This window comes from Ornithodoros turicata, chromosome 5 (assembly GCF_037126465.1).
Source record: "Ornithodoros turicata isolate Travis chromosome 5, ASM3712646v1, whole genome shotgun sequence".
NCBI classification, from domain to species: Eukaryota; Metazoa; Arthropoda; class Arachnida; order Ixodida; family Argasidae; genus Ornithodoros; species Ornithodoros turicata.
In genome coordinates this window covers 68,809,980-68,834,767 of record NC_088205.1, presented here as the reverse complement: position 1 = coordinate 68,834,767, position 24,788 = coordinate 68,809,980, and the positions used below count along the sequence as shown (strand labels likewise).

General features: G+C 44.8%; 1 protein-coding gene across 3 annotated transcripts in view; it reads left to right on the top strand.

The window, feature by feature from the left end:
• The first annotated feature begins 1,047 nt into the window (after positions 1 to 1,047).
• LOC135396165 (ice nucleation protein-like) overlaps positions 1,048 to 24,788 on the top strand; it is a 59,165-nt gene continuing 35,424 nt past the window's right edge. Inside the window, exon 1 of one of the 3 annotated variants that reach the window (XR_010423336.1) lies at positions 1,048 to 1,125. The gene's annotated coding sequence lies outside the window, so the exon portion shown is untranslated. Of the gene's footprint in view, positions 1,126 to 1,372; positions 1,421 to 24,602; positions 24,660 to 24,788 lie in introns of those variants that run through there. The other 2 variants (XM_064627196.1, XM_064627195.1) reach the window with 2 other exon arrangements.

Here is a 24,788-nt window from a genome sequence, read left to right as displayed (position 1 = left end):
CTATGGTCGAGGAGTTCAAGTTGGCGTCGAAGTACCCGGCGTTCACACGTGTACCGCTCACAGTCCTCGATGATATGGGGGATCGTAGCTGGGGTGCGGCAAGCTAGGCACAGCGCCGTGTTACTGTAACCCAGCTTAGCACGGAACGCAGGGGTGAAGGCGACGTTGAGTCGTAGACGCCGCAGGAGTGTCGTAAAGCTGCGAGGGAAGTTGAAAGTAGTAACATACTGCCCGATCTTAATTTTGACGTTGGGCAACTGAAGAGGTAATTTATCGTAAACGGTGCACCTGACAGAATGGACGGTTGTCCATCTGACGCAATGACGTTTTCTGGGACGCACCACTTGCGTCGTGTTGCCCTACCTCAATCCAGGGGTCTCAAGGACGAAAGATTCTCTGGGGCTGTGGATGTGTATGCGAAGACTTGAATACGTTACATGCCTGTTAATTATGCCTACAGATGCCGGTTAAGTCCGCCGAAACAGGGGGATATCAGCACTACATCGTGGTTTCCGGGTACACATCAAGCGTTTTGAAATCCACGCAGACTAAGTGCGGATGAAACCGCGCACTGCGGTCCGTTTTATCCGCAAATAAGCGTCTGTGTCTCTGCCGGCGTCCCCTAGGTGGAGCCTAAACAAAAAGGCTATGCTTATAAATAGCCTATAAAGCCTATGTTTATAAAAAATAAAAGTAAAAAGAAAGGGAAAGATCAGCCATGCTAAGAGCCTCACCATGCTGGTACTCGACACATGCCCACTAGCATGAACATGTCCAATTTCACTTGCCCATTACAAGGAATCGGTAGATACGTAATGGATTTTTTAGACCGTTTAAAGAAAAAGCTACGGTGGCCGGCTATGAGACAAGTGTTTGGAGCGATATCTGGCATTTTGCTTTCAAACTGATAACAATCAGGTTTCTTATCATGCCCTGCGCTGACAAGAGATAGCTATTTTTGCTTTTTGGGCGTTGCCGACGTCATTGATTGTATCCTTCCTTCTTGCAGTAGCAAGATCCAGTCAGTACTCAGAACACTTCATTTTTTTTCATTTGTGGCAAAGCCCCCTGCGGGACGCACACTAAGAAAGTACTGAGTCTACTGTGACGTACATTGAATCTATCGTGAGATATAGCATATTCTGGAATGATTAGTGAGTTTTAGTATAACGTACGCTGCCTCCTTTGCAGACGTAAAGGACGCTGCGGTGGTTTTCCGCAACGCGCAAAGCTCTGCTTGCGCGCACGCGGGACCACCAACGCTGTCCTTTACGTGCGCAAAGGCGACAGCCTATGTTATGCTAAAACTCACTATTGTGTTTATACCTGCGTACACACCGGTAGAAAATGTGTTACTGACGTCATTGCAACAGGACCACTCAAGATCAGCATCGATGTATGGTTGGATGGTCATACAGTGGTGAGTAGGAATGCATGACAGTGAATGGTAATGCGACGAGGAGTGCGCGGCGCGTTCTGGCTATGAAGTGAGGTTTCTCTCTGCACATCGTCGTTCGTAACTCATCTTCCAAAAATGTGACAATCAGATTCGCTAAGCGTGACTGCCTCAGCGTATTTTATATTGTACGCGTCAAGAAACGCGCCACCAACAGATGGCAGTGCCGACAACGGCGCGGTGTCTTGTGAGTTAGTGTCGTTTTTCTTCTGTTTGCCAATTATTACTCGAAATAGAATGCTTGTTGCCATTTAAAGAAAAAAAAAGTTTTCATCTTAAGAACTTTGACGTCCGATATACTGCATTGCGTTGTATACAGGGTGTCCCAGAAAACGTGTCATTGAATTATAATAAAAAAACTACACCACCTAGAGTCATGCGGTCAATGGCATTTGTTCTTACTGGGTTTTTGCCACCTCCTCATGTGAACATCGTGTAACGTAAGTTTAATTATGTAAATTTTTGCGAGCTTAAGTCGGAAATTTGCCAAGTAAAGGTCACTTTTTTACCCCACCAATGTGAAGAGCGTGTCTAATTTACTAAGATAATTTACAGGGACATTCAGGAGCTATCCGATCGGAAAAAATAGCCGAACATCATGCTCTACGGAGGTCGCACAGAATAGCGCACGATGAATTTTTCAGCGCAATCTTTGTCAGTCCGACGAAAGGAGGTTGGAAACCCAGTCCTCACCGACATTGCAGAAAGAGATAAAACAGGCACGGCTTATCACGTTCGACTTTCGCTGGGATAATGCTTTCCCTCTCCACACTTTAGGAAGTGTTACTTTTTCTACTATCACTCTGTGGGCTGGGCTTCGGAACCTCCTTTCGTCGCATTGAGAGCGATTGCGCTCAAAAAGTCATCGCGCGCTATGGTCCGGTGCTCCGAAAAGCATGATATTCGGCTATTTTTTCCGATGGGATAGCTCGTGAATATCACTGGGAATTATCATGAATTTGAGTGAACTCGGCACGCTCTTCATATTGGTGGGGTAAAAAAGTGACATTTACTTGGCAAATTTCCGAGTTCAGTTCGCAAATATTTACATAATTAAACTTGGAGTACATGACATTCACATTAGGAGGTGGCAAAAACCTAATAAGAACAAACGCTGTTGACCGCATGATTCTAGATGGCGTAGTTTTTTTATTATAATTCAATGACACGTTTTCTGGGACACCCTGGAGAAATGAGGGGGGGGGGGGGAGGGATACCTATGGGCGCAAAAGCGGCACCTGCTGCCGTGACACACGCAGAACGAGATAGCAGAACGCTAGAAATCACGCGGGCCTATTGTGTTCACAACTTGCCAGGCCACATTATTCGGAACGGCTCATTCTGTTCTCACTCAGCAATTGTCATGATAACCTGTGGGACGCCGGCATGAGACCGCACTTAGACAACCCTGCGCAACAGGGCGCTTTGTCGACTTGCGATATGGTGCAACATAATGCGGCAGTGGAGAACTCAACCGTAATTGCCGTACCCGGTTACTCGGCGCCGAAGTGAGCGTCATTCGGCAAGAAACATCGTACACTCTAAGAAAAAAAAAGTAGAAGTTTTACTCCTTTTGGGGACTAAGTGCATTGCCACAAAAAATAGTCCCTTTCGGGAGTAAATGCACGGGAGTAAATGAGTGTCACAGAGTAGAGACTGCACTTCACGCTCTGTTCTAAGAGTCCCAGGTACATAATTCGTGTGCATGCATGAAAATACTTTGAATCAAACCGTCAACCGTGATATATCGAGTGATAAAAAATCTTGCGACATACATAGGGCACAACTTGCGAAGAAAGAAGCGCTAACTGCTTCTTACTCTGTTTGGGTGGAAAACTGTCAAGTTGGCTGAGTTATACAGCCTTATGCCGCCAAATTGACCAAGAGTACATATTTACGTAGACTCTTGCATTCGGGAGACCATTTTTGAAGTTCAGTGACAATTTGCAGTCCTGGGGAGTAAATGTCGGGGTTAGGGGACTAAAATCGGGAGTAAATGCAGTCTAGGGGACCAAAACCTGCAATTACCCCCCATTTTACTCCTGTTTTTTCTTAGAGTGTGACAGAAAAAAAAAGAAGAAAAAGCAGCGAATGCTGCGGTGAAACTTAATACATTTGAGTTGGCAACACAGCACGAGTAACAATCGGATGGAGGTGATGAATGAGGCAAGCATGCCTACTTGAAGGAAACTTGAGCAACAATTTGCCCCCTGGTGGCAAAGAATAAAGGCTGGATAACGGGCGTTCCCTCTAAACGCTGCAGTTATTTTCAGAAACAAAGCAATAGCCGGCTGCGGCGAGCTGCGCAATTAGAATACGTTAATGCAAATGATGTCGTCTGCAAAATTTTGTGCCAACACTCGCACTGGGGAAGCCGGCGAACCTTGGCGTTGGGCGTGAGCAAGGCTCTTCTGCGAAACGATCAAGGGAAAGGGTACGAGCGATGTGGCTCGAATTTAAATAGTACTTTCTAGAACTAGCATGATAAGTAATAAAAAGCTGGTACGATAGCGGGTTGAAACATATTATACAACAGCGAGCTCTCTAGCACATGTGTTATGGCAGGTCGATGATTCAGGTGTCTGGTCTCTGTTTTTAGACAAGGTTTTGAAAAGCGCGCTTTCTGGCGCGATCAAGTCTTCGAATGTTCCACACTAGATTACGGTTATGCCTGTGTTGCGTGTTGGCGACGACGCCTGAATGCGGGTGGATGCGTTGACCTGCGCACAGTCTTGAGACTTTCCTTCTCGAAGAGTAGGTAATGATGCCATGCATAGCACCATGGGCAGCCAGCCAGGGTTGTGAAGTAACTGAGTAAAAGTAACTGAGTACGTGTATTCAGTAACTTTTTGTGTATCTCGTGTGAAGCATCAGATACGTTTTCACGGCAGTACGTTTATCTGTAACTCAGTCACTTTTTCCAGTAAATTTTATTATTTTTCGGAGTATCGTTTCTCATTAAAAAACATGAGCGACGACCTTCATCAACACCGAGATGGGTAAAAGCGCTAAAAAAGGAAGGACACAAAACACAAACACCGAGCGCCAAAAACGGGTGGCGCAGTTCGTATAAGTAACCTGACCTTACTGCATTGCAATCATTCCCAGTGCTGAAGTCTGTATTTCTCAAATATAACACTGGGTTGCCAAGCTGGGTGCCGCGGTGGATCAGTTATTTAGCTTGGGGGTCTCGTCAGCACAAATCTTCGAACCCGCGGGACGCAGAATTATTTTGAAATGACTGTGCTCCTTCGTGCAAACAGAAGATATGCAAGTGATGATGAGAAATGTTAAAAAGGAAAGCAAACAAACAGCTGAGATAAGTTGCTGGCTTGTTAATGCGTGCTATCTGGTGCATATTCCCCAACGGCAAGCCCTCCGTCGCCGTCTAAAGCAGCTTGGCTGCAATACAATGTCCATGACCACCCTCCTTGGTGCCGACCCTCGGCCTACCCAGTGGGCCGTCACCACAGCCCTGCTCCGCTTCCTGAAAGACTCGGGCCTTGCGTCTGCCCTCTGACTGGCCTTTCTTGTGCCATGTCGTGCCTGTACTGCACTTTCTTTCTTTTTCTTTTTTGTGTGTTTATTTTGAGTTTCTTTCTGTTTTAGAATAGCAAGCCTGCATAAGCCTGGCTGTCCATTTGTCTTTTCTTTCTTTTCATTCTGTTAAACATACCCCCCCCCCCCCCCTATCTGGTCAGTGTGCAGTCTATTTTCTCGGAATAAATATATTTAATGGTTCATATCTGGGGTGTGTGCGCTATCAATAAGCAAAAAGGAATGAAGAACATTATGCGTTATCGCGTCATGTAACCTAAGGTAAACTGGGGTTTTTCATTTGATGAACTTTCATACCCCCACCTAAGGCAATCTGCTTTATTAATCGTAATGCAACTAATAACAGCTCACTAAATTAACCCCATCAATTTAATGAGGAACGTAACTGTAAAAGTACTGAATACATATTTGGAAGTATCTGTAACTGTATCAGTGTATTTACTCCCACGGGTATCGGTAACTGTAACGCAGATACTTTTTAAAAGTAAATTCAACAGTCCTGAGCCACATGGCTGGTCAATGAGCCCGTACAATTTCATTGCAGTCGACTTGCATAGATCCCAGAAAGCAGCGCGAGACCGCGCTGTGAACTCTGGGATTTACGTCCTCCGGAGCATTGCGCGTGTATCTTCACGTTATTCTCTGTGCGAACGCGCAGCGGTGCGAGGTTTCTTTATTAATTGACTGCACTGAAGGGGATTGTATAGTTACTCTCATACTTACCGCAACTGCATTCGGGTTGGCCATGGAAACGTCGACGAGACCTCGAACAAGGCGAGCTCGGGCACAGCGCACAGATTCGGTTTTCGAAATAACGTCGTTCTCGGTAAATAACATATCGACATCTTTATCCTTTACCTCAGCAGATAATGCTGTAAAAAATCAGCATACCCAATCTTGCAAAGAAAGAACACGATGGTGTGTGACGGTGAAGATCGCCGACAACTTGTGGCTAACAATAGCAGTTTTCAGTGTAGAGCAGATGTTCTTTTTTATTTGTTCATTTCCCTTGCAAAGGGGGACCGAACCCCCGTCTGGGCAGGGCAGACGTACAAGCAACTAACGTACTAACGTACAAAGCAACTAAATAGTGTGCCTTTAACGTCATGCCAAGTATCAGTTCAAATGTAGTAGAAATGAAATTATACGAAAGAGCAATCCACGGTCGATATACCTCTGCCCAGAACATCAAAGACGAAAGGGCGTATTTCCCAGTATTTCCGCAGGCTCTCTTAATGCTCACAAAAGATGGCGCTACAATTCTGGTAGTCGTCTATTCCCCGCTCCCTGCTGCTGTGATTTAAAGGGCACTAAAGTGCAAACATTTCTCCTCGTGGAATGAAACATGTCGTTACCTTGATATCGACACAAAAGGAACGAGATTCATGAGTTGCGTCGTTCGCGATTTAGGAGCGAAAGAAACCGCAATTTGAGGTTGCACTCTCCCTCTCCTTCTCAAGAGGCGTGTCAATGCGGGGAGATATCGGATTGGTTCCCGCAAACGGTCTCCCGCGCGATGATTGGGTAAATCATTTGAGGAGACCAATGGGAACCCGCACGCCATTGTCGACTCTATTGAGAAGGAGACGAAGAGTGAAAGCGTAAAAAATTCGGGTTATTTCGCTCCTAAATCACAAACGACGCAGTGTCCTTTTAAAGATACATGAGGAGGAGCCGTAGGAGAGGACGTTCACACGTGGCCATCCTGGCGGAACGTCGCCGAAACGACACACGAGCTGACGAGGAGATCTCCAGTTTGCCCCTTCCCATGGGTGCGAGCCCGCTGTCGCTTCTCGCGACAAAATACGAATAACTGAAAATACGTCGATTCCACGCGAAAGGGCTAGCATGGGAGTTGCTTGTAGCCAGACGTTCCGAGCACAAATATTTGTTTCAATTATATTGGGGAGCAAATTTTCACTTTAAGCACGGGAAGGTGTCCGTATGCACTAGGGCACTCAACGGGAAGGGGGGGGGATATATTTATTAGAACAAAGAAAAAAAAGGGAGGAAAGGTCAGTCAAACGGGACGTCGGCTTGCTATTCCGCAAAGAAAACAGAAAAAATAAAAGAAGAATAAAATAAATAAAAAGAAAAGAATTGGGAAATAAAGGATAAACTAACAAACGGTGAAAGAATGATGAGATAGATTAAAGACAAAGATCACTTTTAAAAAAAGATGACTAACAAACAGTGAAAGAAGGATGAGATAGATTAAAGACAAAGATGACTTTAAAAAAGGATGACTAACAAACGGTGAATGAAGGATGAGATGGACGGCTTCCCTGCAGGTGCATGAGGATGTGATCTAGCGGTAAAATATCATGATATCAGACATCATTGCAAACGTCATCACGCGAATGACCGCAAAAAAAAGAAAGAAAAAGAACATAAATAAAAAATTAAAAAAGGACGGTGCCCATGACTGATGGACAACACGATTGGTGTTTCTGTGCATCGTTTTGTAACGTCCCTGAATCTCGGTGGTTAGTTTTTGTCCGTAAGTAAAACATGTACGCTCGCAAATGCAGCCCTGGCCTGCTCGCCAGTCACTGCGAAGTTAGAACGGCACCGGTGCTAAGGCACACTCAGTCGACGTCAGGCAGTGATAATTCGCAAAAAGGGACTACATTTTGAGTGAAAAGCACCGTGTAATTTACACAAGCAAAATGCATTCAGGTAATGATTTTTCGCTGGCGGGGAATAGGTGGCCAGCTGCAAAACGGAAGTAAACAATGTCACATGACCTGGACAAAATGGCGCATCTGCCACAAGCGTTCGATCAGAGATACTCCCGTACTATCTCCGCGCATTTGTTGTAATGATGATGATGAAGTTACTTCTCGATCGAAATGGAACAAGTTGTTCCAACTTCTTGCCACATACGCACATAACGTAGTCCCAAATCTAACCTTTCCTTCCCTTTTTTCACCATAATAAACATATACAGGGTGTCCCAGCTAAGTGTATACAGATTTTTTAAAAATATATATAACACTTTTTCCAAGGTTAAATCAACTGCAGTATAGCATATGCTAACGGGCACTCTCTAGCAGGGCATTAGCAAAGTCCAAAGGCAATGTCTTAATTAACTTTCATTAATTAACTTGTTAATTATAAAAACTACAAAGTTGTCCCAATGAGAACATCTGTTCCTTTCGGTCACCTGATATCGTAGCCGTTTCCATAACAAAAATCCGTCCGATAGATCGCCCGCAAAAAATTCGTGAAGGAAAGCCATTTTTTTCTTTATTTTGTTCATTGCGCTTCTTAGAAGACGCGTCTTTCCTTCATCCCCAATGTGAGAGGGAGAAAGAGCACACTATCGCCTCTCGCGTCCTGGAAAAAGATTAAAAGGAAACAGAACACGAAGATACACGAAAACACGAAATACGAAAAACACGAAAAAAACACGAAAACACGAAGATAAGGCCAGTTCCGATAGACTCACCCGATACATTTGTTTTTGTTTAGTTTCCGCAAGTTAAAGCTCATCTTCGACGCATGAGGCGGCACTGTGCTCCTTCCCCCTCTCACGTTGGGGATGAAGGAAATACGCGTCTGCGAAGATGCGCAATGAACAAAATAAAGAAGAAAATGGCGTTCCTTCACTAATTTTTTGCGGGCAATCTATGGAATGGATTTTTTTTCTGCAAACGGCTACGATATCAGGTGACCGAAAGGAACAGATGTTCTCGTTGGGACAACTTTGTAGCTTTTATAATTAACAAGTTAATTAATGGAAGTTAATTAAGACATTGCCTTTGGACTTTGCTAATGCCCTCCTAGGGAGTGCCCTTCAGCATATGCTATATTGCAATTCATTTCATCTTGGAAAAAGTGTTATATATATATATTAAAAATCTGTATACACTTAGCTGGGACACCCTGTATTACATCCCGCAGTCCCAAACATAGGACCTCGATGTTCATGCCGCTGTGAATGTTTACAAACAAAAATAAAGCCGTTCTGAAGCGTACGTACAGTTTACAAAGCAAGGTGCGTGCTGTGCCTCATGCGCTCTAACCTTTCGGGGCAGCACATGCATTCTTCTGTAACTAACTAAACAGCACGCTTGCTGGACGTCACGCACTGCCGCTGCCACGCTTTCTCTTGCGTGTGTGGTGCAGTGTGTGTACTTGAGATGGACGTGTTTTGCTATACCTTTAAACAGAGTCAGCTGCAAATATGTTTTTTATTTTTCGGATACCAAAGCGAATAATGGTATATTCGATTGAAATGCCGAATCGAATATGGAATTCTATTATTCGAATGTCGAATCGTAGCGGTCTGTCTTCCAAACCGAATATATTCGAATAGTTTCGAAACTGCACTCGTGTGCTCCAAAATGCTAGGAGAGATGGTTAAAACAAAACCGAGTGGGGCTGCGTTACGAAGATCCGTATGTGTATGTCAGACATGTATCTGAACGTCCGTGCATATGCTGTACATGTGTACTTTGCTCCATGTATAGTTCGGTTACATAACTATTACCTTTTTTATTATCATTTATTAACTTTTTTTTCGCCAACATCAACATAACTATTCGCTTCGTATTCGCTTTGTTTTTGCTTCGGTTTTTAAAATTAATATTCTCACAGTCCTAATAAGATGTAGAGTGTCATTGCACAGTGAGTGGACGGCGAGCCAGTGACTCGAATTTGATTAGTGGCATACTGACTGATGGATCCCTGTTTAATCGTTTAATCGATTGTATCACATATATTGAGAAACAGCGGGCCGACCTTTCGAAGTGCTCAACTTTCTTCTGTAGACGTTTCTCCGTCCGCTGGGTAGACGACTTGTCCGCCTGCCTATAGACTGGCAGAACGGTTCTCGATTGGACAGGGAAATATATTTTTTGTTTTGTCTCGCATGGTCACGTTTCGATGTAAGTTGTGAAAATTAGATAAAGGTGATGTGAGCAGATTAAAAGCAAAAAGTTCATTTTCCCACGAGCATTTTGCAGGATTACTCACCTACTTACCTATTACTAAATTAATACATATTATTCGTTGCGGATTAAGTCCTTCAGAAAAGGTTTCAGAGGAAACAGTGGAAGGGTAAGATTTTTGGTGTATGCAATAGAACGCTTGGTGACACCAACTGCGTGTCGCTTTTCTGTGTGTCGAATCGAACGCAACTTCTATTGCACCTCTTTTTTCCTGTTTTTATTTTATCTTCAGCGTTATGAGTGCCTTGACTTTGGACTCGCCCTTGAACAAAATAAAGGGGACGACGCAAGTAGAACTTTGTTACGACACATAAACAGAGTAAGTATGTCGCACGCATCGTAATAAGGAAGGAACAAAATAGATTTTAATGTCAAAAGAATTCCTGAACATGCCTACACATGGTGACCTGCAGGAAAGTCCGCACTCAGCGAGGAAAAGATGGCAACACAGACGAACGGACGCGTCTCGTCTAATTTGAGTAGGCATATGAGGCCTACACACGACATAATTCACGTAATGTCTATAGACGTAGCCTGTAGGAGGATTGCAAAATGGGGTGCTTTTGGCTCGAGGCTTGACATTATGCAAATAAGTACAGAGAACCAAGAAGACACGTTATGAAGGCAACGTTGTTGCGCATCTTTTGTTGAACTTGGCGTACGGAGTAGTAGAACCAACAATGACTTTACACTGTAACGAAAGAGAGAGAGAGAGAGAGAGAGAGAGAGGAGTGAATGGGGAGTAACTATGACTTTTACTCTCTCATTACTCTTTCCTGCTCGTCTTTACTTTAATCAACTTTGCCTGTTGTTCGGAGACTCGGGCTCCGTTATTCGGCCCTGCCAATATTACAGTTACACATCAAAGTGCGTAAAAGATACGTAAAAGCGTAAAAGCGTAAAAGATGCGTAAAAGATACGGCAGAGGAGCGTACAAATACACTTGCACATAACTTTAACCTCATTCTCATATCCCACGTCTAATGTTTCGGGGTGATGGGGTAGTGTACCGCTCTCCAGTGGTGAATCACCCCAGGTCATAGTCACGATTTATTTGCTGCATGATCTAAAACCCCGAGACTAGGGAACACGAAGGGACAGGCACAAACACGAAGTCTCTGTCTGTCCCTTCGTGTTCCCTGGTCTCGGGGGGGGGGGGGATATGTTTATTGAGAAAAAAGCAAGGAAAGGTTAGTCAGGCACAGGCCGTCTTGCTATTCCTTTCGTAAAGAAGAACGGAAAAGGAAAGGGAACGAAGAGATAGGAAGAAAACGAAAAAAGCAAAGAAGGCGGCAAGAAAGAAAACGAAAAAAAAGAGAGAAAACGAAAAAAAAAGAAAAGAAAACGAAAAAAGGAAGAAAAGAAAAGAAAGAAACGACAAAAAAAAGGGGGTTTTACATTATGCATCATCTTCAACAGTTCGCTTGCTTCCTAGCCATTTTTTCATTGACGATTTATTTGTTGTTGGCTTGGGGTAGTGGGCCGCGCCTCATGTGGCGAATTTCCGCATTCATCATAATTAATTTATCTGTTGTTGTTGTTACATATAGACAGGGAGTGCTAGTCTCCTATAAACTACACCTCTAGACTCGAATATTCTCCTCGCTTACATTTATTGTCCTAGGTAGCGCTTTTCGAAAAATTTCTTTTTCCTGGTGCGCTGTTTAAAAGGATGGTTTAGCAATCGCACGAAATTGATCTGTTCAGTAGCGGCAAAGTTGGTTGTTTCAGTAGAAAACGTAGTTCGAAATGCAACACAAGTTCTTTCAAAGTAAGCCAGTTTCAACCTTGTGCGAGGCTTATCCTCCCTGTATCCTTATTTTTACATTTTACATACAGGGCGTGACTTTTTTTTCTCAAGCACTTTTTAACAATATATATGCACAGTTATCGATGTGTTTTAGTCACATGCGTACAGTAGTACACATTCCTATGTGCGGTACAGTTAAGATGAGAATGCGTGTACTACCATAAGGACACCATCCTGAACTATAGCAGGATGCCAATTTACCTGCCTGTACATTGTCACGACAGCAGAGTGCATCAGAAAATAAATAGACTGCGTTTTTTTCCCGCTGTCTATGACCTCAACTGCCTGACATCCTGCAAGAAAGAAAAAAAAAAGGCGATGGGTCTTTTGCAGCCGTATACGAAAGCGGCAAGCTCTATCCACAACAGTAGGCATGTTCTTGCCTACTCGTTATAGTCATATTTACCTTCCCGACATTTCCTCCAAGCTGTTCCTCGCAACAACCCGGTTTCATTCGACAAATAGCGAACCCTTAGTGGAAAAGTGTATGTCCCCCTCCTTGAGTCTACACCATTTTGGCGCATGTCGTCATGGCAGATGACGTTCATCAGCGCGGGTGGGCGACCAGAAACAGGGTAAATAAAGCAGACGACATCAGCCAGGTGTCACGCTTCCACTATGGCCTACATCCAAGTGCGACAACCCGTCCTGCGCTGCTTGCTTCGGGGGCATACGCCCGTCGAGCACACCTTGTCGTGTACTGCTGCGAGTGCGTCTGCGAAAGTTACGAGCACATACGGTTTCACCTTTTCTCCCCCGTATCTTGCTGCAACCGACTGTCCGCATTGATTTTGTGCTTCAATGAGAAAAGCGAGAGTCTATCGCATCTGGAATTCTCGCGTTCTCATCTCCTGTCGAGCACGATGGGATCAATTTGACATTCAATTGACATTGGGTTGGATTGAGATTGGATTTGACATTGACAATTTGATCGGTTAGCTTCGTTTGGACTGGAAGGGGGGGGGGAGATATAGGTTTATTGCAAAAAAAAAGAAAGAGGGAAAAGGTTAGCCTGGCTCCAGAAGCCGACTTGCTATTCCCGCTTACAAAAAAGGAAAAAGGGACTGGAAAAGATTAGATTACGGTTGGACCAGCAACTGATTGAGAGGGCACAGGATCCGCACGTGGTGGAAGGCCGTGGAGAAAACGTTGACATCATCAAGGTAGTAGAGGCGTATGTTCCAGCGAAGGCTGGAAAACATAGTGTGCACAATTCTCTCAAACGTTACTGGAACATTGCAGAGGCCAAAGGTCATGGTGGGACTGGAACGTCACACGCCTGCGGTGCCCTCTGAGGTTTTCCGTGGGTTTTCCGATTTTCCCCTGAAGTCGGTCCATGATGCGTCCTGACATCCCTCTCTCTCGCTCTTTCCTGGTCTTTCCATCTGCGTAAGGCTGTATACCACTCAGAGCCAAAGCTCGCTTCACGGTTCGTTGGCTTCAGTTGAAGTGCATGGGTATATAAATTATTGTTACGCTCAGTTAATCAATCAATCAATCTTGCTCAGTTAGAAATGGCACGCGCTCATGCTTTGATGATGCTGTGACGGTGTCCGCGTGCCTCGTACACAGGATATGGAGAATCTAGCATCTGATAAGCTCGGTAATAATTATGCAGGGAGATTTCCTGGGGCGTTCGTAACCACCGATCTCGGAGTCTTAGTCAATCATCTGTCGCATTGAGGTACTTCTAATTAATCAGGTCGATGAGACGACGGTAGTACGAAGTCGTGTATTCTCCGGAGAGAGACAGCCCCAGCTGCGATTTGAAACCGAATTGCAGGACAATACGTTTTCTACGTCTTGCGAACTAATGTGCACCTAGTTTCTAACCTCTTTAGTTGAACATTGCTTTCATGTGGCTGGTTCGTATTTCGTTTTAGCTGACATATACAGGGTGAATTTAGCGAAGGTTACACATTTCGATCGAGTCGCAGATATATAAGACAACATCTCTGGCGCTTTAAACTTTGCAGACTGATAGTCATGCGCCCGAAGTTTTACCCTTATTTTTTCATATGCTATCACTTGTAGAAAATAAAAAAAGTTAGAAAGAAATCTAATTCCCATCCCCTGCATTTCCTATGGCCCATACTGCCCGCAAACCGCCATTTTTTTTTCCTCTGTCTGCCTCACGTTCATATCACCACGTATTGGTGGCGCTGCTAGAGACGAAGCAAAACCAGAACCTGTGGAACAACCAACAACCAGATGGACCAGATACAGGGTTTCGAGGCATCGCCACCTATGCGCGGTGAAATGAACGTGAAGCAGAGACAGGGAAAACATCGCGGTTTCGGGCTGTACCATAGGAAATGCATGGGGTGAGAATTTGCTCTGTTTTGTTAAATTTTTTCTACAAAATGATACCGTTTGAAAAAAATATCGATAAAACTTGAGACAAATACCTGTAAGTGTGCAAAGTTTGAAGCGCCAGAGACGTCACCTTCTATTTTTTACGACGCGGTCGAAATGTGTGACCTTTGCTAAATTCACCCTCAATAAGACACATCAGAAATGCATTTAAAATACCATATTAAATACTGGAGGTCTCCGTTCTTTTTCTTGTTCCTATCATCCTCGAATGCGGAAGGGAATATGTGCTGAAGGGAGTATGTCTGAATAAGTACAGACACTTGTAAGGAAATTAATTGGGGTAGAGTAGCAAATGCTTCAAAATTACTCGATATACTTCAGTGAGTGTTAGCGATCCATTTAAGATAGTTAATTATTGGTCGCCAACGAGATTACCGTTTTTTACAGAATTATTTAAGCACATACATTATTGGCGCATAGTACGTGTTGCATTTCGAAATGTCCTCCAGTCAGCCTTGCTCGCTCTACTTTAAAAAAATATATCTACTTGGACAAACAAAGAAACACTGGACCGATACGTTGCTGACCGAAAGACAAAACTCTCGAAAAAGTTCAAATTCGATGCTATAACACAGTACCAGCAGACGGGTTTCATAGGAAGGTGAGGTGGAACCAAAACGGCATCAGAAAAAAGCTTTGAAACTGAACATGGCATAAAGGTAACCGGTAAACAAGAAGTAATTAGAGCATTGAGTAAAACATAGTGAAAGAAGTATTTGGGACCGAGTACAAATACCTTTCGAAGAAACTATACTTAGTAACATACTAAAATACTAATAAAACTATTTAGAATACAGTATCTTCAGTACAGTACTTAAGATGACGTACGAGCCTTGATATAAACCAGTATAAAAGTACACGGATGACTATAGAAAACAGAAGGTAGACTCGCCCAGAAGAGCACACGGGAGAACCCGACATTCCAGTATACCGTCTCGCAGCATTAACTTCGTTATCTTGCAACCCGAGTTGCGCATACACATCCCTTTGCGCCAGAGAAACCCACGCAAAGAAATAAAAACTTCTGCGAAAGAAAAAAAAAACGAAGAAGAAAAGAAAGACCTCCCAAAATAAGTGTGAAAATCCTGATGCTTAATCTCGTACTTTTCGCTCGCTTGCACAAAGTACAACGAACCGTAGCCGGATATCACAGACGCCCGTTGCAAACTAGGAGTACGTTGACTTAATACTAAGCGATGGCTACGGCGGTGAAAGAAAAGGAGACAAAGGCAATGAAAACAAACAAACACGAGGAGGAAGCGTACAGAAATGGTTTCTTGATGGGAAACGCGCGTTAGCTTCCTCGTGTTTTTCAACTCCCTTTCGCCACACTGGAGTGTGTGTGCACCTCACCAAGAGTCATAATGCGCCATGTTGTCCTCAATTCGAGACCATGCGAGGTATAGGCAGCCGTCTGGCATTGTTGTACATTCCTCTGCGCGTGTTCCTTCTGCAAAAAATATAATGTACAGGCGGGAGCTCTTAAACATTTCTTTCTCGAGGAGGGCATTCACAAACACAAAGCGGTATATATGTATGCCTGCTTCCTCGAGTAATTACATGTCTTACGCTTATCGTGAGAATAATAGGGGAGCTCATAATAGAGCTGTTTCCCGGTGTGGGAGTGAATGCGAAGGAGAAGGAGACGTACTGTTAAATGGTGGCCCGACCGAAAGGCAGAACAAGTGATTTGCATGTCTGGTGTGTTTTTGCGGTTGAGTGATTGCAGTTGCGGCGCTGTAAAGTGTGCGCTGTGACCATGTTGTGGTCAAATCCTGTTATGCGTGTCGTGTGGTGATTCAAGAGACAATTTGGTTTACGTTTACGTTGCCGGGAAACCAACAATAAAATAAGTTGCGATCGGGCCAAAGTACTGTAGAGTATATATCATTAACATAATAGAATTTTTGCGGACGTTGATGAGTGCATCGTCACAGGTGTTCTAGTAGGGTTCCTTGATGGGAAATACGTCGTTACTAATGTACCGGGGAGAATTAACAAGATCCGCCAGATCAATTTCTCCTTTTTTTCTTACAGACGAACAAACGAACGAACGAACAAACAAACAAACAACAGGATCCGCTCCGTTTCAGACGCATAAGGCGTGTCAGATCGAAAGACGCATGACAAGATTAAAAATAATACAAATGTACCTATTTCATATAGTTCCCATCGTTTCAGCTACCGAAAAAAAAAAAAAGAAAAGAAAACTGAGTAGCACTCCCCCTTTTTCTTTTGTATTCAGTTACCTGTGCCCTTTAGTAGGTTATATGACCATGCTTTATGATTACTTTAGTGCTACTCTTTTACGTACTCGACGGTACAACATGAACTTTTGCAACTTAGTAAATATGTCATGTAGCGGTAACGTTCAGGCGACAACTGCTTTCCTAGCACATCAGGTCACCCAAGAAGATTGTTTGAACGTCACTAACATTGCTTCGGATTGCTAGAAATGCGTTATTTCATCTAGCCACCTTTGGACGGGGGGGGGGGGGTGATATTGACATTGTAATTTCATTGCCTAAGCATATTTCCATATTTCCACACATACGACTCGTTCATGAGGACAGCTTTCACGAGGAAAGATCCCATCTGCATTCCAGCAAAACAAGCAGCAGTACACCTGCCCGAACTGCTCTCATCGCAGCAGTACAGCCATAAATGCATCTTATCTCGCACAGAAATAAACCTGGTACTATTCGAACTTTTACCCAGAAACCGATGCCTATCGGTCTCCACTGGCAGGTCAATGACAACGAGACTCGTGGACCTTAAGCTTTCTTACGCACGCACCGTGCGAAAGGAAGAAAGAGCCTTATCAGTCGAAAGACAAACCCGACCTGTGCATGCACAGGAAAAATCTGCAACACGAAACCCTGTTTATCATCTGTGTGCATCGTTTAGTCCAGATTCATCCTCGTCCGACAGCTTTTCCTCGCTTTTCCTTAATTTTGAACTTTACTTTTACCACTGCTGCTCAACTCTCTCGCTTTATTTTTATTTTTAAGTGCAGTTCTGGCTCCATATACGGCGCATAGTTACTGTTTTTTTTCTGCGTTGCTCAGAAGTATACCCTGAACGTGTCACGCTCTGCAGGTGACACAGCTCGACGGGTGGTTGAACTTGAAGATGGTTTGACAAAGAGTGTATGTAATCTTGTGGGAAATGACTGTGAAAAAATTCTGCGTCTCTATTAATAATGTCCACGTCGAGGTAGGCCGTGTGTGGCAGTTCGTGATGCGCCGAAGTGATACGAACGTGCATGGGCGGCTGCGAAGTGGGGTATATGTGTCCTGCGACCACCGCTGCGAAGCGTTCCATGTCATCAGCACTATTAATTAATTTACTGTTCTTGTTGTTGTTGCTTTAAGGTTTACTTTCCAGTTTATTTGCCAAACGTAGCGCCGCCTATACAACGTATCCGGAGGCTTGGTTGCTTTACATTCAATTAGAATGGCGAGAGATCACGCTAGAATCGGTGTAATTCAGTCTGTGTGGTTCGTTGGTGAGCGTGATCTACTCGCTATAGGACTGCCGGAATAGCCGCAGGTAATTCAATCATCATCATCATCATCATCAATTTTGAAGCAGTCTTTCTATTCTTGTTTTGTTTTGCGGACAAGTGCAACGCGTCGTCGTAGAGATACGTACTATAAGCCCGGCGGTAGCAATATTAATTTTAATTACGTATTTTGTACTGATGCTGACCATCCAGCGAAATAACTGCGAAGCAATTCAGTGGGATATGAGTTTGTAAAAATAAAGGTAACAATGAAAGATACGGCTAGGTGTCCTCAAGGCCGACATGTTTACGAAAGCGCAATTGCTACTAATAACAGTTGCTAGTGACAGCAATCCTGGTAAGAGATAACTTACAAACATACGCTATACGTGCAGCCAATGAGCTCCGGCTATATATATATATATATATTTTTTTTTTTTTTATTACATACTTCACTGGCTTTGCGCACTGGGCTTTCAGTGGTGAGTCGCACACCCTGACGGGAGGAATCACGTCCTACGTGACCTTCTGACGCCATCCGCTCAAACGTTGCCTGCCTACGTACTGCTGACGAAGACCCAATAAGGCCGAAACAGCTGTCCAGTACTGGCATGGCGACGTTTGAGCACTTACAAACACTAGTAGCAAGAGGGTGTTTTTAGATAAACATACGTCATATTTGAGACAGAAGAGGCAAAGTTATGAAAGTATGTGGTTGCACACACCGGCATGAGTCGTGTTGACAAAAGAAAGAAAGGAAGAGGAAATAATAGTGTGGGCAGGAAAACGTAACACGAAATAATTGAGAGCAACAGATTTTGAAGAAGATGACAATCGCGTTTAAAGGAGATAGTTTCCTCCGCGTGAGAAATGCAGTTATTTCCCCCTGGAACAAAGAACTGGGAAGTTATGAAAACATATCCTGCAACGTTTTTAAAAGCGGGAAAACCTTTTCTGTCGGGTTACTCACGAGGTACTAGAAAAAGTTAGGAATGAGGGCAGCTTATTATATTATGGGCTTCCCTACGACAACAGGACTACTGGAGGATCAACGGATCTCCTCCTGTGTATTCTGTCGGTATACATCCCATACATGTTTTTGAACATATCCTGTCGTTTCGCTCAACTGCTAATCTTTGCTGTCCGTCTACCGCAATTAACGTCCTCTGAGAAGCCTTTTCTGTGAAGCACTGAGTGGTTCTTTCTCAAGAGCGTGTTTTACATTAGACAGGAAACAATTAGATCATCAGACCAAACAAATGGATAAATCAGATAAACCGCTACGCCCCGCCGTATTACGTATTGCGTACGCCGGGCTACAACACATAGCCTGTGTTGTAGCCCGGTAAACCGCAAGATACTGAAGATATACGCATGATATTTGTGCGCATTACGGATCACACGCTTTCCCGGATTAGTCTAACCTGCCGGATACGGTACCTTCAGCAAAAAGAAGGGGAAAAGGTTGCACCAGATCGCTGCACTGCACCTACCATGAAAATTGCTTCTCATTTTTTTGTCAATTTTTATGGCCTACAGTAGATGAAGTCTCCGCGACCCAGATACGCGGCATCAATTTAGACTGCCGCCACGAAAGGGTTACAAGTCGCAATTCGCGGCTGCCTTTTGGGAGGAGATAGACTGGAAGAATTGCTACTAGCAGTTCTGGGGAACCTCTTTTTAACTCTCGCAATGGGTAACTCCTTTCTAAAACGTTTTCTCCGTTCATAATGCTTTTTATTGGTTTGCGACTTGGGCTCAATGGGTTAGACACGGGCGGAGCGGGGAAATATGAAACAAGGAGGTATCACCTGCCTTGCATGGAGGCTGCAAAGAATATAGTTTCATCGAGTAATTTTCAAGATTGACGCTTTATACAAACAGTTCAACAACTACTCGCCGAGTTGAGGATGATGATAGAGAAAAATATTAAGTAATTTTCTCAAAAGCGATCAGTTAAAAAATGGGGGCGGGGGTTCCCTCCGTTGGAGGAGATCCGGAGGTTTTGGGTGTAGTTATTTAGGTGACCTTCGGGATGGTAGCTGTGTTAATGTGTTGAGTACTTTGACCGATGGGTTGCAGTTCTAGTTGAGAGATCTAAAACAGCTGAAGAATCTCTCGCAGACTGCGTTGACGGCCGTTGCTTGGTGAGTCCCTGTCACCTATGTGTTTCTTCATTTGGTTCTTACTCTTTTTACTTTTTTACCTCAGCATGCAGCTTTAAGTTCTGCGGAGTATGCAGCATCCATGTTGATGAAGCTTACATCTCCATGATTTTTTTTTCCGACCTCCATTTCCGCAACACTTAAGGCTCGTGACGCAAAGTTTGATGTGTCTGGACCTGTTTGATGGCAGCCACTTGCTTAGGGCTTCGGGCCGGGTGTGAACCCGTAGTCTTGGTATCGCGGAGTGCATACGTTCACAATTGAGTCACTGAGGCCGGTACCGCTGTACCACTGTCCATTCTCTGAACCACAGTCCAATTTACAAGCCATATTGCAGTGCCGGAGCGTTACGTACTTTCTCGTCGTCCATATTTGTCATCCGTATCGGTGTCGTCGGTATTGGTGCACTAGTGATAAATTCGAGCAAGATGGATGACACCGAAACAGCAGAAAGTCTGTGGAGCAGCAAGGATTGTAGGCTCAAAATACGTCAAGAAAACGTTCCACCTGATTTAATGGGGTTGCGATGCCTTAATAACTGTGGCTCATTGTTTCGGGAACGCATTGTCTTATATGCCAGATATTCCAAGAAAAAATAATTATTTTTCTAGGTGTTGTAGCTACCAAGACAGAAACCCTCCAACAAAGCTCTGCGTCAAGCTCTGCGTCAACCTCTGACGCCAGGGCATTCTGCCATTTCTGTTAGTTTTAGGAAACACGTGACCTCACCGCGGGCTGTGGCCACCTCACTGACGGGAATGCCGCGATGTCAGAGACGTATGAGTTTCGTTATTCGCGGAGCCGATATTCCACGCATCTATTATTCCCCCGTCGTTCGTTGTAAAACGTAGAATGCAGGCATTCATCAATGTAAATAACCACCTTTCACGTTTATCTGTCGTAACCTGGGACTAAGTGTCACAATCACTTCCAGCTAAAGAGGAGACAGCCGTAACAAGAGAACGGTGCACCTTTCCTTCAACATGTTCTAGCCACCCAATAACAAATGCCGCCTACCGAAACAATTAAGGTGACATCTCCTAAGATTCTCCCCGAGGATCATCCTATACAATTTCGCTCGACAGCTCCGTTTTTGGAATACCTCACTTTCGCAACGTACCAGGACCACTACAAATGACCAGTAAGCGATACCTGTAATCATCATCACCAGCTGACCTGACTCCTCGTCAAAATGATTACTACCTAAACGTTTGATCCTCCGTACACACGTGGTCGCATGAGAGCACGATGCCTTCGGGAATGCTGCTTATCTGACCACTTATCTCCTTTCGAATTTCACGTATCGTTGCTCAGAACAGGATCTGCCGAAGAGAGTGCCACTGAACTATTTTGCTCGGAGAGGTTGGGATTTAGCTCACTTTGTAGCGGGATAAGGCAGTTCGGAGATGTTTGAGAGTAAAGGGTAAACGGCTGTAAAGATAAAGGTGATACAGGCACTTATGTAGATGTTGAGCTGAGTTGAAAGTTGAAAGAGAGAAGGAAAAAATGGAGAAAGAGGCACTCATTACGAGAGCCGGCTACTCCAGATCGCTTAGAAAAACAAAAATGGCTAACTACAATAAGAACAATGGATGACAGAGACACTCAGGCAGTCACTCACAAACACTGTCACACACACTGTCAGTCACACTGTGACCGCTAATTTGGAGTCTGCGCAAAATCGCACAAACACCTGCATGGCGTGGAACTGATGGTCCGGCGACCAAGGGCCCAGAACCTTAACAACATCGAAGGGTCTGCCATGCAGCAGAGCTAAAAAAGCTCGTAGATACAATCGGTGCTGCTGATAGCGTAGACAGGATAATAAGATGTGTTCAGTGTCCACAACAGCCCAACAAGTGCCACAGTTAGGTGAATCTGCCTTACCAAGCTTGTGAAGAAGACGTCGGCTGTAGGGCGCATTGAGGCGGAGCCGGTGGTAAAGTGACGCAAACGGGCCTAGGGAACGATGTCGGGAAATTAGAGGTAAGATCCGGGTCAACGCGGTGTAGCTGCGAGGCGCGAGCCCTGCCAGAGAGCCATTGTGCCTCAGTCAGTTGTCGGCACAGAGCAGACAACATGGCCCTAGCGTCGGACTTGCTGTAGTAGATGAGTCGTGACGCGCGCTTCTAATGTGATCTGCGTGTCGCAGCGTCAGCCGCATACTACCCAGGTATACCGCAATGTCCTGGGATCCATTGAAAGAACATGGCGTGTCCAGTAGCCACCGCCTCTGCGTGTAGTTTTATAATATCAGCAACTACAGGGTTGACAGTGCTGGTAGTTCCTGCAGACACAAGGGGCTGCAGATCAGCCTGGGAATCCGAGAAAATCGCCCACTTGGTCCATGAGTGAGCCGGCGCTATATATTCCATAGCCATGAGCAGATCGTATAGTTCAGCTGCAGTCGACGAAGTCACACTCCAGTCGAACACACTCCACTTTCAACTCCATGTACGGGTAAGTCGGAGGCACTTGTCGATCAGGTCGTTCTAGTGGAGACATCTGTATGTACTACCACTCGGGCTTGGATGTTATGTACTAAGTCGGCAGCCAACTGCCGCTGGACACAGATAGGCACATATTTCTTCACAGAGAGATTCGGAACCGTCAGCCTAACCCTCGGGATCACCATACTCCAGACAGGAAGCAATGACTTGAGGCGCTTATGTCGGGGTACAGTACCACGGTATGGTTGGAGAGCTAATAGTAAGATGAGCAGGGTCTCTGATGTATGGCCTAAAATACTGAATACTAAAATACTAAATGGCTGAGGTAGTGGCGGTTACGCCGCGTAGACCAACGGACGAAATGCCGAAGCGTCTATTGCACCCGAAAGGCTGTCAGCAGTGGTTCCCTGGCCTCAGCAATCGCCAGCTTGTTTGATGTGGATGCATGGACACCTAAGCGTACCTTGACGCTTTTGTCTAGCACACTCTCGAGGACAGACTCTGTAGAGCTACACAAGCCATGTCAAACCTAGACATGATACACCAATAGTCGGCGAATCCGGGAGCGATGTAGAGCCAGCATAGCTTTGGATGACGCTTCCCACCGGGTGCCGCTGGTGTATCGCATTACATTAACAGTGGAGTCAGCCTTCTCTTTCATGTGCCGTACTTCCGCAGACCAGAACAGCGATCTGTCAGCGACAATACCTAAAAAGCGATGATGAGTGACTCTTCGCAGGCGTTGCCCGCTGACTTGAAGGATGACCTATGTAGATGTCTTTCAATGGTTCCTATTCGTTGATTAGCATTTGGCCTGCAGAAGTTTTGGTTGCTTGCTTGTTGATTGATTGATTGATTGATTGTTGTTGCCCAATTCGTTCATAGCTCGTTCGTTATATTGTCAGCCTGTTGGGTTGGTTGGTGGGTAGAAATCCAGCGAACCGGTAAGGAAGTATGAAGGGAATTGCCTCAGGCCGAGAGCCGCCGATATTTCGAACAGAGACTGCTCATCTTCTGGGCTCAGATGTTTCAGTAGAATAAAATAGAAATTCTGAAGGCTACTTAGTGGACGACATAGTGGACAAGGCGACATAGTGGCCCTTTTCAACATTCGCGTCGTATCCTTGCGGCTCTCCAGCGAACCACTCTCGGCGCGCGCCAAAACAAACCCACGTGGGTAGCATAAAGGATCAGAAGCGGCCTTGCAGTAGTACCGAAGAGGTCGTGCCGCACGCGCGGTGTCCCCACTGGTCCCCACTTCTGTCGTCCCAATCCAGGGCCATCTATTGAACACAGAGATAACCTTGTCTGCGCATCCAAAGTGATACGCGCCTCGCCTCGGCGCATGCGTACAAGCAGATGTGAAAGCGGGCTATGGTGGAGCAAACGGTGTTTGGATTATACTGTCCTGTTTAATAGACAACTTCGGAAAGTGGCCTATGCCGATCGAAAAATCCATCAGAGCCAATCCTAATGGGCCAATAGGCCTGTTGTAATTTCGGACATTTCCAACAGGACTAACGGTCTAGCGGTCGGATGGGAACGTTAGGACCTAAGGGTCTAATGGCTTGACGGGAGCTCCACAAACACGATAGAAACCATTTTTTACTTCCTGCCTTTTTTCCAGCCCCTGTCACCACACGAGTTATTTCATCTTGTTTCTGTTCTTTTTTGTTTTTGTTTCCCGGACTTTTCATAATGAACAATGCGCACGGCGTTTTGAAAAACAACAGAGAAAAATATAAAAGCTGTTCAGAGCGTAAGTACAAAAATCTCGCAATGTCCATTTCCTTCCTAAGACAGATAGTACAGATACTATATATTGCTTGCGTTTCGAGCTTCGGCACATTCAAGCGTCCTGTTTGCTGCCTCAATCAAATAGAAAAGTGACGTGTCTAAAATTATCTAATTTACTTACACAAGCAACACTGAAGTGAAGAATTGCTTGGGGTATTAGCTCAACACCAACACAATGTCTGTTTTGTGTCTGTGTCTTACGGCGCCTGTGTCTTACTGCCTTTGGTTTGAGACATTCTGTAGGTCCATCGAGAATCGAACTTCTTCAGTGCAATCGCACGTTTCGTTCTCTCTCACACCATATGTTCGCTGCTGACATGCTGACGCTGACACGCGACATCCAGCGGATATACGGCTAGGGACGTCCATCTATCAAGATCCCAATCGTTTTATGATGCTTATTCTAACGACGAACGGCACGTAGCCTGTTGTAGGCTGCGTGCGTCGCGCGATGCTCGACCGTCTTTACACGCTTGAGTGGTGGCACCTTCAACAACACCAGAGGTAATTCAACTCGTTCATGCCGGTGTCCGCAGAGCTCTTTGCAGGGAGAGAGTCATTCTGGACGCTGTCGAGTTTGAACGCCGGTGAGTGACATTCAATGTTCTCTTCCGAGTGGACCATGGTAAATTTTACATCAACTTCTGGACTGAACTAGTTCTCGTGTCGTTATTCCGGCGGCAGCTCTCCGAAGTTATGGACTGTTGCACGAAGAC